General features: G+C 39.7%; 1 protein-coding gene across 5 annotated transcripts in view; it reads right to left on the bottom strand.

Moving 5' to 3' along the window:
* nAChRalpha6 (nicotinic acetylcholine receptor alpha6) overlaps positions 1-17,010 on the bottom strand; it is a 264,238-nt gene that overhangs the window by 106,215 nt on the left and 141,013 nt on the right. The gene's annotated exons all lie outside the window — the stretch shown is intronic.

Genomic DNA, 17,010 nt, shown 5'->3' with positions numbered 1-17,010 from the left:
CTTATCTACACGAGGAGGATTGGAGGACGGGAAATAAAGTGACGATGTCGGAGATACCTTGAAAGGATTTTCCAGTCTTTTTTAAGTCCCGTATCGCTCGCCGTGTCGGATATCTGTTGCTCTTTGATCTAGAGCCAAATAGGATATGGTTTGGCTGGTTCCCATGGGCCATCGAAGGCTTCAAAAGAGCCCTTTTTCGATGAATAGAATTGCCCTGGGCGATTCAATATTTAATCATTTACAGAAGCGCGTTATCGCAGAAAGATCTACGTGAATCATAAACCGAATGGGATAATTTTATGTAAACTCGTAAGTACTTCGATATTTTCATATACAAGTCTTGCAAACGCCTTTTCGTTCTTTTTCGTTTTTCGCGATACCGGCAAACGTTATTTCTTGAACGAGAGATATTATTATTCGTAAAGACGTTATTTTCCAATATTCCTGGGCACAATGAAAGTAAAACGAATTTGATAAGACTTCAATAGTCCTCGATGCACTATTTTCGAGCAGTACATCTTCTTTTTCTGAATATATGCAAAGATCCGCTCGTATACTGAGAAAATTGTAAAAAGGTTCTCTTGGGATGTAGCAATCACATTTGCAGTTCGATCGTCACCGTCGATTACGTCGCATTTATTTTCTCATTCTCGAGAAGATTTCTTATTCGGTCATCGACTTGTCCAATCAAATCAATTCGTTCATCGTCTCGCCATCGTCTTTTCTCTTTCCCGTCCAAATTGATCTCTCTCTCCTCTTGTCTCTCTCTCTCTTCTTACCTCGATTATCTCCCGTAATAATTCCCGGAATAATTCCGACGAGCAAACGCCGAATTGCCAGTTATAGTGGCAAATGCTTGTATCGTGAAATTCGTAGCGAAAATTACGACAGAAACACCGGATTCATAAAGTTAGCCCCTCATGATTCATTGCGACACGTATATTTTGCCTTCATAGCCCAGTTCAACCCTTATTCACGAAGCGGCTACATGTGGTTTACTACGCCAACGTGATGCATCGGGAATGGACGTCTCAAGATGTAAATACACTGGCTGTGGAGCGGCGCCGCAGCCCTTTTAACTAATTAAATTCAATCTTCATATATAACGCCTCTTATCCGACAGGCTTAATCAAGCCGATGACGTTAAGAAGTGGCCCCGGAGGGTCGGCTTCTTGTATGTGCATTCGAGTGCCTCGTCTAATAATCATAGCCTCTCGGGTGATTACATTTGGGAATGAGTCGCTTTTCGCTGTCGACCGCAGATCCCATCTGTAAAATCTAGAATCGTAACCGGTATAATTGTGAGCCAGTTTCGATTTTCCGCGTACGGATGTACCTTACAATGTCGTGCTTCTATCAATTTGAATAAACGTTGCACGGTGGAGTATCCCTGTATAAATACGTAATACCGAAATATGAACCCATCTAAATTATATCGGTTTCAATTCACACTGCAAATGAATGCATGCATGCAAACATTAATTAGTAATCAGTTAGAAATGACGCTTGACGTCATTTCAATTGCAACGTAAACGATAATTAAATGAACGCTCCGGTATCTTTAGAGGTGTACGGAGGTTACAGACTCGATCTCCGAGAGACCATTCTTTTTATTCGCGAAACTCTCTGAAATATCGACGCTACACGGTCGTTTTAGCGACCGTCAGCTTGGAGAGCTTTCAAGAGTTACTCGCGCATTTCTGAAGATGTGATTTTACGAAATAAGACACATCGAAAAAGTATGACGGCAGTGGACTTGATGCAGAGGAAGGATCGTCACGGTCGAAGCACCAGTCACGCTCGTGTCTCGCGACGTACAATCGCGACTATAAACGTTTAAAGCCGATTCAAACAGTGAGCACAATTAATCATGCTCTCTCTTATAGCAAAAAGAGTCACAGTAATGTCACAACAAAGTCTTAGTGACGAGCGAATGGTGGCGCTTTGTCACAGTTGTTTGTGATATCGCTACGATATCATGCAACTGTGATAAAAGTTACCTCTTACTGGACACTTTTGTGACATCAAGATAATAATATGATGTCGCTGCGACCTTTCAATAATCTCACAGTAACATCATAATTTATACATGATTATTGTGAATTCATTAGAATGTGAATGTAACTTTATTTGCTATGGAGGCTTTATTAACGAGTTTACATTCACGAGTTTACACGAACTCACATTCAGGCGTTTACACATGTATACACGTACAAACATACACGCGCATGTTTCCTCTGTGATCAGGAATCGAAACTGCGAGCAGTAATTGTTTGGCGAGTTCCATTCTCGAATGCTTCGGACATGAAGAGTGCATTTTACTCGCGCGAATGATCGCGGAATATGTATTTGAAAATGATTTTCGCAATCGGACGGCATCGTAATCCGAACTCGCCAAAATTACTCGGGTTTCAATCCCTGTTTTGTAGTTTACCGATGCGCGAACACGTACACACGAACACGTGACATGGGAGAACGGGAGTGGGAATCTGTGTGTTAGCGGTGGAACATCACCTACGCGCCGTCAAGAAAGCATGCAAGCTACGCCGCGCCACGACACGAAACGGCCATTAATTTCTGTACATATATATACACACACATGACATGCGACACACACACTGTACAGACATATCAATCAATAACAGTTGATGTTGATTCGTTGAGTGACGGAGGGCGAAATGGATCGAACAAAGTACGGGTGTACGACATATAGACGACAAAAGTCTTCAAAGTTTGGCATAAATACAGATATATAATTTATATGTCATATGGGGGGTGGGGAGAGCAATCGATATGAGTCGAGGGCAGGGGGGGAGGCAAGGAGAGACAACGTTTATATGTGGTAGAGTAGTAGAAATGCGCTCGGACTGCATTTCAATGGGGGCAGTGCAACCTGCAGCGACGGTGACGGCGATGCAGCGGCGCGTAATCGGGAAGTCGAAAACGGACTATGCGTTTCGGCACCTATCCCATCGGAAACCACGATGGATTACAGCGATCGTAAATTTCGCGAAACGCGTGCGTGCGTGCGTGCGAAAACGTGTATTGGGTGTCCTCGCCATTGTCGAGAATTTCAGCCCGATTGGATTGAGTGTCTAATAGCCGCATTTTAATTGATCCCCGTCCGGCCTTTAACGAGCCCTACAAATACGTTTTCGGAGTTCATTGGAAGTTTCTGAAAAATCACAGTTGCGCCATTGATGAGAGAAGTTCCTCGGCGGTTCCTCGTGACGAAAAAAAAAAAAAGAAAAGAAAAAGGACCCTCGTTGCATGCAATTGAATTGTTCCGGTCGATAAAGCTCGACTTCCTCGACAAAGCCACAATTTAACGAGCGAGACTTCCGAATGTTTTTCAACATTTTGAATTCACCGAGAAGGACCGAAGTGAACTCGCACGAGAAACATGCAAACGAGCTCGGTATTGATCATCGAATTTCGGACCGATCGTCCCGCTCGTAAACTAAATTCGCGATATCGTATTCCACGGGCGCGCGCATATATGCACGCGCACGTGCGTACGCAGTTTGTGCTTTCCGCAGTTCGGGAGAGTCGTTCCTGCGTGATATTGAACGAGGTAAGGGCCAACCAATATACGGCCTATCGCATCGTTTGATTCCTCCTGTAGAGCGTGATCGATACGCGGCGCCGCTAAAATATGCAACAAAAGCTTCTTTTCTCATTTCACGCTAACATTTTAGATCCCGTAAAATAGGGAGGACGAAGATGAAACGTTATTTCCCCGACGTAAAATTCGTAAATCGCGACCTCTACCAATACTTTACGCTTTATCTCGATTTTTTTTTTAAGTACGACGCGAGAGATGATATCCATGAGATATTTCGCTCGTATAAAATAGCGCGCGACGTATCATGAAGTTACAAAGGTCACGCGTGTTCATCGGTCGGTTGGGCGGACCTTTTTTTTTCACGCGCGAAATCGCAAAAATCGAGTTAAAATTAAAGAAGACGAGAGAAAAAGAAAGAAAAAAAAAAAGAAATTCTATCGCTACCACCGCGCCGTATGCTGCACTGCGAAAGAAGGGCGGCGGTAATGGGCACCGCCCGACATTGCGATGTACCTTTATGGACGTGGGGAGTTGGGGGTTTTACGATTCTTTACGATCTACAATTCTCGTCCGACACGCAAATGTGGAGGGAAGAAATCGCCCGCCCTCGACGCGTGTCTTGTTGCCTTGGTTCTTTCAACGAGTCCTCGCCGATCGCGAGGGCGCGCCTTATCATCAGTCCTGCGCTCTCGCGTGGCAATCGATTTGTGGATAACGAGCGCGTGACCCTGTGATTTCGCGATTCTACGACTAATCGATTGTCGGAACGAGACGCCGATGCCACTCGAGCCGAGACAGCGCAGAGCGTGCCGCGTGCGGGCGATTTCCTCGAGAAACTGGGATGTCCAACTTCTCGTCGAGTAACACTTAAGGGCTAATAAAGAGGAACGCAGCTTAACGTATTCATCGAGAGAGGTCGGTACATCTCTATTTTTCTTTTCTTTTCTTTTTTTTTTTCGGCACGTGGTCTTACATGAGTGCCCCAGCTCGCACGCACCGCACGTTTTCACGTAGAGGACGTTTCATTACAGCTTGGTCTGTAATTCGTGATCGAGTGCGCCGAGGGGCACGCAAGTAAGAGCGCATCCGAACAAACACGTTCGCTTCGCGCCTATGAGTCGCATATGATTATTCTCGTCTCGCCTTTAAATCAAGATTTGTTATCTCTTGGTGATAAGTACTGTCATTGATTTTACGAAATTTCGTCGTTATCGTTGTTTCGTTGTGTTAACTAACGTTGTGTGTATCTTTCGTTGTCACTGCAAGTGGAAGTTGAGACACATAAAATGAATTGTAATTTTATCTTTTTATCTCGAGATCGTCGTTATAATTATCTTCAAATCAAAATAAATTTCCTTATACAGCGTTCATTTACGTTATACATGCTTAATATATATAAATACCAATACTTATTTAACACATGTATTATACCTCTCACAATAAAATATAATCTCGCATGTAAAGTAGTTGTTTAACGCAAATTACAAATATAAACTATTGATTCTTGGCGTCACTCTCTATGATAGACAAATCGAAAATGCTCGTGGTGCGGATCAATATCAGCTGCTCAAAATAAATGTCCGCAACTCGCGTCCCGTTGATTTACTAACCCCAGGATTTCAATTCGAGGCGATCGAGAGAAACGTATTTCGCTGCAGTCAAATGGGCCGATTGTGACCGTCCGTCTTGTGTCGACGAGAAATAAATTCCGATAGCGGAGAATCGGAGAAGCGACAGTCATGGGGATGGCCGGTCCCGAGGACGCGATACTGACGCACTTTGTAGGGATACGCGACAGGGATGAAAGAGTACTCGCGGGAAACGCGAGACACAGTGCGAGGGAAGAAGGAATCGAGCAGCTGCTTCAGGGAGAAATGTCGTTGCACACCGCGACGCGGCAGGAACATACGTGCAACAGGTGAAAGGCAGGTATCGAGTACCTCGTTTATTTCCCAACGTCTAGTCTCGTCCAGGCGGAGAACAATTTTATTGTCGTCCTATCCCGCAAAAACTGCGCGTCGCACGTCACAAATCGATTAGAAATGTTAAAAATGACTAACCCGTCGCGCCAGGTGATATACGCGAAATGGAATTTTTCGACTTTATGCCCTCGTATCGCAATTTTTCGCTCCGCTTTGCTTTGTTGGTGCGATTACTTTTTAGTCGGGCGTTTCTCGGCTGTACGTTCAATTATGCCTGCGCGCGAACGAGAAGATTATCATTATCATCATCACACGGAGAACGCGCTGGTCTCCTGGCAAACTTTCGCCATTCCTATCGGAATATTATCCAATTAGGAATAACTTCTCTATGGTGCATATAGAGAAGATGACACTTGGAAGCTCTCGCTTTAAGCGAGACTTTGCGACGATTTTCCTGCGGCGAATAGCTTTGAGAGGCACTTGCCTATTTGCATTCTCCCCATTTTGATCTTTGAATAGGTTCGAATCTGAAATTTTCTTTGCCCTTTGAATTTTCGGAATAAACGAGCTGGGGGTGAACGACGAGAGGCTAAATTGCCGTGGAAAGATCATTTGTTGAAGTGTATTTCACGTGGGTGATACGAGACGGAGCGGCGACGAATGAAAATCTGCGAGATTGTTCGCAGTCTATCATTCGCGAATGCAAGTGACATGAGAAACGTGCGCCTTGTGTCGCTTGGCAACAAGAAACCATCATGTGGTACAACCACCGTGCCTACGTGTACGTGTAGCACAAACCGCAAGCCGCCGATCAACATACGCGCGAATATTTATTGACGTGTTATGCGCTTAGTGAAGATTAGACACGCGCGAGTTCGTAATTTGCGAGACGCATGTAACCCTGGTTGGCTCTAGTAATTGAATGACGGATACTATTCTCCCTTTCTTTTCCCCATAAAACGTAAGACCCGTTAGCGGAAATTACGGTTTTAACGTTGCACGCACAATCGCCTTACGGATTCAATTTATCGGTCTTCGCATAATTAATGAAGGTTTGCCAATCTGCATGTTATTTACGCGCGAGTCAAATTAATGCAGAATTATTGCGGCAACTACGACATCGCTCTTCCGATATGTTCATAATGTGTGCTATGAAAACGATACGCTATGAATATTTGTGTATTCAGTTCAGGGCTCTTTCATGCCAGCTTATCCCGGTCGACGTAATGAACACATAATTAGCATATGTTCTGCATAATAAATAATATCGACAAGTAAGATTAGAGATTTTTAGGCGATTTACTTGATATTTCCACTTGCAGGACATCAAGAACATGTTTAGTAAGGGAAACGCTTCTCATTGGAATAATTAATTTGTTGTGTCGAAGAGATCGATCTTTTTGAATGATCATCTCGTTATAACGATAACGACAAGAATCTCTCGGTAAGATGAGGGCACGCTGATATGCGCGAAGCGAACGCGAACTTAGCCTAAGCTTTGTTCAGCGAGTACTCATCCTTTGGATTCTCCGTTATAGTTTTTTTTCCCCATTACAACAATTTGAAATTTTTCCGATCAATGATCGATTCGATCCGTGTCCCTCTAAGTTATCATATTATGTGATAATGTTATAGTAGATATTACGCGATATTGCTTTTATGTAAAACAAAATAAAAACAGATATCTAAGTTTTTTAAAATTAAAATACTTTTCTCATGCGCGACATTTTTCTTTCAATAAAAGTCACTATTTCGATTATTAATAATATAATTAATCCTTTCTCGCGCAGCAAGTTCGCTATTAAGTGTCCTGTAAACTAAACTCGAAGCAGATTCGTAATTTTTTTGTTGCTAAAATCGCAGTGTGAAAAGTATTACCAGCAGATTGTTATTCGTGTTGACTATCTATCAAGTGATTGAAGTTTGGCCGATTACCGGCTGATCGGATATATTATTCGCAGATGTGAACTTGAATCCAATATTCAATTAATTCTACTGTGTTCGTCCCTTTCTCTCTCCCTCCGTAATTCTCTCTAGATGTATGTGTATGCGTTTAGTATACGATCGCGTGTACGCGGCATATCTTGATCCGCGCATTCAGCGGTTCATTGATTTGTATTGTCCATTTGCCGTGGAACAGACTAAGGATAAACTCAGTTTACGATGACCTACAGATAATAGTTTGCGATTAACGCCGATGATGGTCTAACGTTGGCTCGCGATCCCTATTCTATCTTCCATATCTGTCGCGGAAATTTACGACTAGCTTATCAACAATACTTTATAACGTTGTAAACTGCGAGGAACGCGTCGTCGTAAGATAGCAGAGCTCACTCACGAGTTGTATTTTTTTGCTAATAATTTCTCGGAGAATGCGACGTCAAATTGGATACTTTAACACAGGACTGGAGGCATATATTTCAAATATACTTTTATGAAAAATAATATTATGTAAGACAATTGTATTTTGTATTTTAGCGGAAAAAACATGAAAATATTTTGTATTTTGTATTTTGCGTTTCAAAGATTGATAATCAATTTTATTATTATTTGACTTCCAAAATATAAAAAACTTTCAATCTTTCGATTTTAAATATAAAATACATAATACTTTCATGTGCTCCGTTGAAATATAAAGTACAAAATACATTTGCAAATACTGTGTTTTAAATAAAAGTATTTCAAATACATGCCCAGCTTTATACTTTATTATAGATGTTTGATAAAGCTTTTAGAAATTTTATCGATTAAATGCTGGTAACACTTGTCGCGTAATTTGTAATTATGAAATCCGGGTGATTATTTATGGAACTACATTGATGATGTACTGTTGCATCCCGCTGTATTGGCCAAATGTTGTCAGGCAGTCGAAAATTATTGGCAACACATGTACGTTATTGTGAATTGTCAATTAGGAAAAAGGTCAACGGATCGAAGCGTTTCAGGGGTGGTTGGCACGAGGATCGATCGAGAATTAGCTTTCGTGGGTGTCGAATCGAAGTACGCGTGCGACCAGGACGGAGAATCTCAAGAATGGGGACTCGCCTGTCGCTGGCACGGAGACGTCACTCAGCTATCGACTCCACGGAAGATAGGAAGTTCAGTCTGGATTCACTAGTGGATTGGCAGATTGTAAATGATTTGATCTTTGGGCGGTAGCTAAAACGCGTATGTTCGCACCAGTGAATCGATAAAAAGAAATTGCTCGAGCAAGATGAGAAATAAAAAGTCCGGGAGATGAAGAAAAGCTGGATTGAAGAGAGAGAAAGAGAAAATGAGAGAGGAAGAGAGGAGAGGAGATAGAGAGAAAGAGGAGGAAGGAGAGAGAGAGGGAGAAAGAGAGAGAGAGAGAGAGAGAGAGAGAGAGAGAGAGAGAGGGGCAGGAAAGGGCTGGAGGAGTCCTCGCAAATTGTTCATAAACGAAATGGCCGGAAGCGTCGGCGATGACGAAGCGACCGGAAAATTGCATGGAACGGGAGCGTCGTCGTCAGTTATCCCGTCGAATAAACGCGAGCGAGGTGTCTGTCTTTTTCTCTCTCTCTTTCTCTCTCTCTCTCTCTCTGTTTCTCCCTTTCGCCTCGGATAAATCGACTCGAGAGGAAAGTGATCCTTGGCTGCTGCTGCTGCTACTAGCGCGATTACGTAAAGTGGTGCGTAGTCACGGATTACGCGCGAGCACTTTCGTAATCCGCCATCGACACGAGTAAGAGGGGCATTAATTTCTTCTCCTTTGATTCGTTTTTCCCGATCGACGTAATTCTTTCATCGGGCAGCCTTCGCGTTATAGATTTTGATAATTGGCGTCATTTTACATTGCTAATTTGTAATATCACGGAATTAAACGAACTGTGATTAAAATGCTTTTAGATATGTACTCGTACTTCCTGGCTGTAAAAATTATATTAGGCAATCTGTCGCGTCACCGATTATTTGATTAAGCGTTGAATCAATGAACGTTTTCTTACAATGTGGAAGGTGTGGCTTCGTTCAATAATAGCAGATTTCACCCATTATTCGATTGCATATTTTATTGATAATTTGAAAGATTGATATTACCTGTCGAGTTAGTGACACAGGTCGATATATGATCGGACATTGATCTCTGTCCTCGCAGTAAAAAAGATATAAGAAGCAATACTTCTACGTGAAAAATCAGCTTGTAAGAATTTAATATAGCTTGTAAGAAAATGGATATCTCGATATAAGTAACAAACGGTAAGTAAAATGTCTTCTCTTTAATAGTTCAACGCTTAAATAAAATCTAAATAAAACGCTCGAAAGAGTTCTATTATCTCTCGATATATTCGCAACATTCCTCAATAACGCTTGTCAACAAACTACTGAATACTTGAATACTATCCAGCTTCGAATCGAACTAATTTCGAAGCAGCGGAATACACAACGCGAAGTGCACAACAGGCTCACCTTCCTCTAGCTACGAGTTATCGTCGTGACAAGATATGCACGTCATGCGCAGCAAAGAGATCACCGTTACATGCACGAGAAACTGTCGAAGCGGTAAAAGGTGGGAAATAGAAAGATCGTTAGAGATATTGAATAGATATGAAGCGTTTACATACAAGCATGCGTCCTTAATCGTCGTAAAAATAAAAATAAAATAAAAGAAAATAAAAGGACGGAAAGGAAACTCAACTTGGAAGTCAGGAAGTCGAGAAGGAATTAGAAAGAATCGAGAGAGGACGATTATTCGAAAAAGGAAGCTGGCGAAGGATAATCGGTGCGGAGTCGATAGTAGAATGGCGTGGAATGTGCTCCATGCAAAATTGTTTCCCAGCTCAGACATAATCACGTGGTACCCTGCTTTGACTGGTCGATGTATATGTGTGTGAAGCATGTATAAGTATAGTTTGAGTAGGTTGTGTATTTCGCGATTATCCTAACACCTCTCTACAGTCTGTATTCTTTTTCTTCTCGCGCGGGGAAACACGGGAGGGTAATATGTGTAAATGCATATATCAATCCCGAAATCATCACGTTGTCTTTTCCGTTGTTTTCTCTATTTCTTCATTTTTTCTTGTCGTTTCACTCTTTTCTCCTTCATTATTTCACTTCCGTACTCTTCGTCGTATATATTATGTATGTATATATGTATAATAGCGAAAGCTCTCATTTGATACTCGAAGAAAAAGCCCGTGAAAGCAAAGTAACACCGGCAAGCGACATCAGCCCATCATAGCGCCTTCCTCTACGTAGGAAGGTTAAATATATAAGTCGACACCATTATATAAAATTCAACATAGCTATAGCCAATTAGTGTGCTCAGATTGCGCTCGTGACGTGGTTGCAAAATCTTGGTTACTTTGATTGTGTTCATCAAACAAGTCCCAGCACTCCGAAGGAAGATTCACGATTGATTCAATTCAGTGCGCAATTAGAATGAAACATTTGAAAAAAAAAAAGAGGAAAATGAATCAAATTAATGTGTCGATGAAAAGTCGATTTAACATCGTGTGGCCTTGTTGCGAAATGCAGACAGGCATCGTGTGAAAAATCAAAATTTTATTGTCACAAATAAAACGCGCACCAACGAATATCCGTCGGAAACAGTAAATGTTTATGCTCGCCTCGTAAAATGTTGCGTCTCTGCGGCATAGAGACCACGCCCGTCCATTAACTGCGCGTTGAGTTGTTACTGGGAGTTGAATAAATAAATTTGTTTATCGGAGCAAAACTAAATTTTTATGCGCGGGCGTCGAGTTGACAACGTGATTCTTCGTTTATATTTGATCCGTTTTTACGAGTACAATCAGACAATCCCCGTCTCCGTCGAGATAGGAAGATATATATATATATATATATATATATATATATATATATATATATCGCATCTTTATTTCAAAAGTGACACACAAAAAACGTGATTTTCGAGTTATTACCATGTATGAGTTAAATAAATATTTCTCTATCAATCATAAAAAATGAATTAACTTAATCTCACTTCAAAGATTGTCATAAAAAGGATGGTTTAAAAAAAAGTCGTTAAATTCAAGTAGAGTAACTTTTTTAAGGATTGCGAAACGACAAAAATAATATTTGACTATATTAAGAATAAATTCTTTTTGCCGATATTATATGACTGGTCAATAATTTTTTGTCAAGTTGAAGAACAATTCTTCTTTTTTGGAAAATTCCATTTTTTGAGTTGATCATTTTTGAAATAAAGTAATATTATTTAAATCCGATTGAATAAAACAGTGATTCGCGCGAGCAGCGACTAGGCAACTTGTGTATGCAAGTATAAATGATGACAAATGATTACAGCGATGCTACTACGGAACATGAAGTTGTGAAGCTAAAATAAGCGTGAAGTTGAAATGAACTGAACTTAATGATGAATGTAATTTAAAAGAAGCCCCCGTTCGACTTCATCTGCGAACGAGTTTAATAAAATACTTTGAGCGCAAAGTGGCGGCGTTGTCTGTAAAAAAAGTACGCTTTTGTTCGAAACAGTTTGAAAAATTTAAAGAACTGCATAATATTAATACTTCGGCCGAGTGATCGATTTCGGCGGCGAACAGATATGCACCGTCATCTCGCCCGACGTCCTCGTTATTAAAGGCAAGGCATCGATCGGAAAATCGTTCTCGTCCCATGCACGTTTTATGAGAGCCGCTAATAATACTCCGGTCCATCCGGTACGATCAACGGTGATTCGAAAGACATTGATCCCTCATTAAGATTCCATTATTATCGAGTTTGCCTTTCGGTCGGTGACAAAGTTCGATGAACTAATACGCAAGCATTTTACCGTCAATTTATTATATGCGATATTATGATGTCGAAACACCGGAGGGAAAGAGGTACAAAAGTAGAGATTATTTATTATTTAAGCGTGAAATTTATTGGAGAACTGATTTTACCTACGGACATGTAAATTGTATTAAGTTCGATCGTTTCTTAAAGAGTACGCGACATGATCATTGCACGTAAAAATGCTTAAAACCTCCACGAATCTAAAGATATTATTTATTGTAAAACTTACGGAAATTGCAGTTAAAAAAAATAAAAAATAAAAATCGATTTGTGAATACAACTTTTAAAATGTATTTATTATTTTATTCTATCAAGTTAGTTGAATTACAAATTATAAAGACAAATAATTGACATGTGAATACCTATCTGAATTGCAAATGATTGACTTGTGAATATCTAAATTGTTGAAATATGTCTGAAATATATCTGAAACATATAATATACTACGGTAAATTTCTATCTGTGCCGTAATTAAGAGATAGATGGATGTTACGCGAAATGACACGAGGAACTTCACCCGCATTTAGACAAATAATGACCAAATGTATTGCTCTCTGGAAATCGATGAAACCACGACTGCTTTGCGGAAGTACAGGGATTATTTATTGCCCGTGAGATAGCCCCGTCTGAAAAGCAATGGCAGTTTTTTAGTCTTATCGACGTCGGCCGTATTAAAGCTAGGAGAACAAAGAAGAATGACGGAGTGTTTATAAATTTATCGGCAGTGACAGCGAGGAAATAGTTCGACGCGCAATTTATAAGAATGCTAAAGCATGCACCTTATTTATCATCAAAGCGTGCGACAAAGCCGCCACGTGCGCTTAATGATTTTGATATTATTAAAATCAATAACGTCGATGAATCGAGAAATTATCACAAAATACAACATAAGTATAAAAGAGAGTAAAAATTATGTATCATTTTTCATTACTTTACATTTCAATATTTTGCGGTAATAATTTATTTGGTTGTTTAAATAATAATATTCAAATAAATAAAAAAATATATGTGCGTATATGTATGTATGTATGATGATTGATTTAGTTTCGATTTGGTTGATTTTGCTTCGACAAAAATATCTTTTTTAAATTACAGTAGTAATACTAACAATGAATTTTACTGATGATTCGTTAAAAATTTTACACACGGTTTGGAGATGCGTGTGATACTTGTTCTCATTTTGGCGCATTTTGTTGCCGTGATAAGTGCGTTATCCATCCGTTAGTGAACATTCGTTGAGCTTTACGATACGGTGCATTAGCGACAAACGGAAAATCACGATTTGTCATTTTTCAGTTTGCTTTATGATCCAGCACTACCAATCGTCATATAATTCACCAATGTCACGTGTCGATAAATCGTCATAAATTGATGTGATTCTTTCTTGCTTGTAAATCGTAAAATATATCGCAATGAAGGTGTCGGACAGTCCATGTTAAATGTGTAGTAGATGTCTTTTCATATGTCAGGAGATATAAAATTTCTTATATGAAACATCCTGTCGTGAAAGGATAATAATACATATAATTTTTCTGCTATCGTATCACTAAGTGACTGTTAAAATGAGAATGTCGAAAGTTAATAAATTATGCATCGCGTTTAAATATATCTGATAAGATTTTTCTAAACCAAGGAATTGTGATTTCATGCATCGAACAAGGCATTAAATAAAATAAAATAATTTCAAAAATTAGATATTAAATTGAAATTATTAAATTAAATGCATTAGATTGCAAACTAACGAAGTTTTTATTAAATCAGGCAGATTTACGTACAATGAAATTCAATAAAATTCCATTGATTTTCATTAATTCTATACGTCAAGGAGTGATTTCGAGCGACAGAATGAACTAACGTGCCTCTACTCTCTGATCGTGAGTAGTTCTTTGTGCGAGGGTCTCAAGGGGTTGAAAACTGTCACAGACGTGGCGAAATGTCGAGGCCGGATCGTAAGTAAAATGAATTTAACATTTGGCGTTTATATGCGGCCTGCAAACTACGCGCCGTGGGAACGAGCTCGACAAACTCGATGTCGCGAGTTAGGCGCGACGCCTGGCCGTATGTGCCTAATATCTGCTGTATAAACGCGGCTTCTACTACACACATTGCGACGACACGAGGATGCTAGTGCCAAAATTTATCGCTTACGTAATGGAGAGAAGCGGAATTACCGAGAGATTGCGCCGGCCTGCGTCCCGTCAAACTTTATCGGCGTTTTATATCAATGTGAATTTGATAGTTGAACGTGCAAAAATTACGACAGCTTGTACGAACCTAAAACTTGGAATTATTCACACGTTGGCAGACCGCCAGGTTCAAATTTGAGATTAAGTAGATATTAGAGAACTTATGCAGCCCCGGAATGAAATGAGGATTTTGCATAGAAGTTTGATAATTGATAATTTGATAATTGATGAGAGAACTTACGGGCGATTAAGTCACGACAAAGAAGCAAAGATGAATATCTTTCTCTCTCCGACGAGATCCTATATGTAATTTTCTTCGGCGCGGAAATGTTCGAGTGTAAATGTCGCGATTATTATCGTGAAGAACGTTATAGGAAAGACCATCGAAGATAATTATCTTGTAATATGAGATTGGGAAAAGTACATTGTGTATTGTACATGTAGCGAATTACTCGTTTTAGAAGCAGGCAACGGTAATTTATCTAGCGCCGCGGATATAATTATCGTTGACAACGCACGTTGAAATATCTGCGACACAATTTACGAGGATGTTGAGATCGTTCCATTAACTACGGTCATCACAGGTTATCCGCAATTCAGATATAATCGAATATAGCTAGTTTAACAAAATTTCATCCCCGGCACTCGAAAGCCGCGTTACAAAATTACATTTAAAAGTAAGCTCGCGTTTATATATAAAATAAAGCAACGTGCTAGGCAAACTAATCTCTTAGTTATCTCTTGTATCATACATAATCAAATGAATTAATTTTACTTTCTCAACCTTTTTATCAAAATGTGATATTAAAACATTACGTTTCATTTCGATCATTTCTTTAGGAAATGTTAAATGTAATTGACAGTGGGAAGTAATAAATGTGGTTCATGGACTGTTAAGAAATTTATGCGACAAAGTAATTACGATCGAGCAGAGGTAACCACGTGCTTTCTGACATTATAGAATTGATGCCGTCGGTTCGACGCATGGAAATAGCGTCTCCATAATAGTGCGAGGAAATCGCTCCATTAACGGTGATCACCTCAAGTAACCCGCAATTTGGAAATAATTGAACAGGGCACGATCGAATCCAACGATTTAAGCCGTGCGCCATCAGCATATTTCCGCACGTTAATCGACATCTCGCATGCTGCATAATTTACCGTGTGCATAAAATAGTGTATAAGTGCTCTCGATCTATTTTGCGCAACAAAATATGTAAAATTCATTATACTTTTGTCGAAGGATATTAAATAATAATCGGTGATGTCGACTGATATTTGTAAAATGACGTTTTTCTTCTACCTCGACGACGGATATTACGAAAAATGTTTCGAAAGAAGATCCAACTAAAATTTTCAATGCAAATGAAAAGTAGCGAAAAACGTTGGAAACATGACAGGATACAATTCTTGCGACGAATGTTCTCTTCTGGAGTGCTGGGTATCCCTGACACTTCCCTATTTTACTTCATCTCTTTCCTCACGCGGCACTCGATCTAATTCACACATTACAGAAAACGGTGCGTGTGATACGTGTGTCGTACGTGTGTAACATGTAATGCTATATATCATATATATATATATATATATATATGCCTATATTATGTATATAGATCCGAGCTGAAGCTACGAAGCGTGAGAACGGCTATCTATGGAGCATCGCTATTGTGTATTGCACTCGTGAGTCTTGTGTCGGACAGAAGAAGCCGCGAGATGCCCGTCATGGGCGCGGGATGGGGTTTTTCTGGTCACGGCTGGGACGAGGTAGGAGGCAGGTCGAGTCTCTCATGGCAGCAAGGGATCTCTGATGGCGAACGGACAATGAAAGTGGCTCCATTTGCGACGTCGATAGAGCGCCGAGGATCTCACGAGAATCCCTCCCGTGGGGTGGTTTCACGCGCTGTGGAACGGTGAGATGCCAATGGGATAATTCTCGGCAGTTTTCTGCATGGAAATTTAGTCGTGAGCTCGTTAAACGTACGAGACATGCACCCGTAATTGGTAATTGCACGGTAATTAAGTGGCGAGAGCCGCGTTGAAGGCACGTTTTTATCGTTGCAATTTCGACAATGGACTAATTATTTATTAATTCCCAAATATGCGTATTAGAAAAATGTAAAAATATTCATATAAATATATTTTTAAATATTCATTTGGCTTTAATTATAACCGTTTGTATTTTATATATATATATATATATATATATATCGAGCGATAGATAAGTTAATAAGATATTAAATAAAGAAAAAAATTTATAAATTTTTATTAATTTTGGAATGGCTTTATACTTTGCATTAGCCAACATATATTATCACGACTGATTGTAAAAATATCGATTTTATATGCAGTAAAGAAACATTAAATGCAAATTGACTTCAAATTCTTAATATTCGGAAAATCTGCACCGACAGGATAATCAGAAATTTCTGAATAATCAGATATTTCCTATATCATATTGCTATCATCATGTATGATAAATAAAAATTTTGTGGCAGACCTTCCGAAGATTGTAATCGTGAAAATGTGAGATCTTTTCTTTCGTCGCATCACACGGCGGTCACAT

This window comes from Acromyrmex echinatior, chromosome 4 (assembly GCF_024713525.1).
Source record: "Acromyrmex echinatior isolate Ae372 chromosome 4, ASM2471352v2, whole genome shotgun sequence".
In the NCBI taxonomy this organism is placed as follows: Eukaryota; Metazoa; Arthropoda; class Insecta; order Hymenoptera; family Formicidae; genus Acromyrmex; species Acromyrmex echinatior.
The sequence above is the reverse complement of the archived record's forward strand: the minus strand, read 5'-3'. Positions and strand labels throughout refer to the sequence as shown.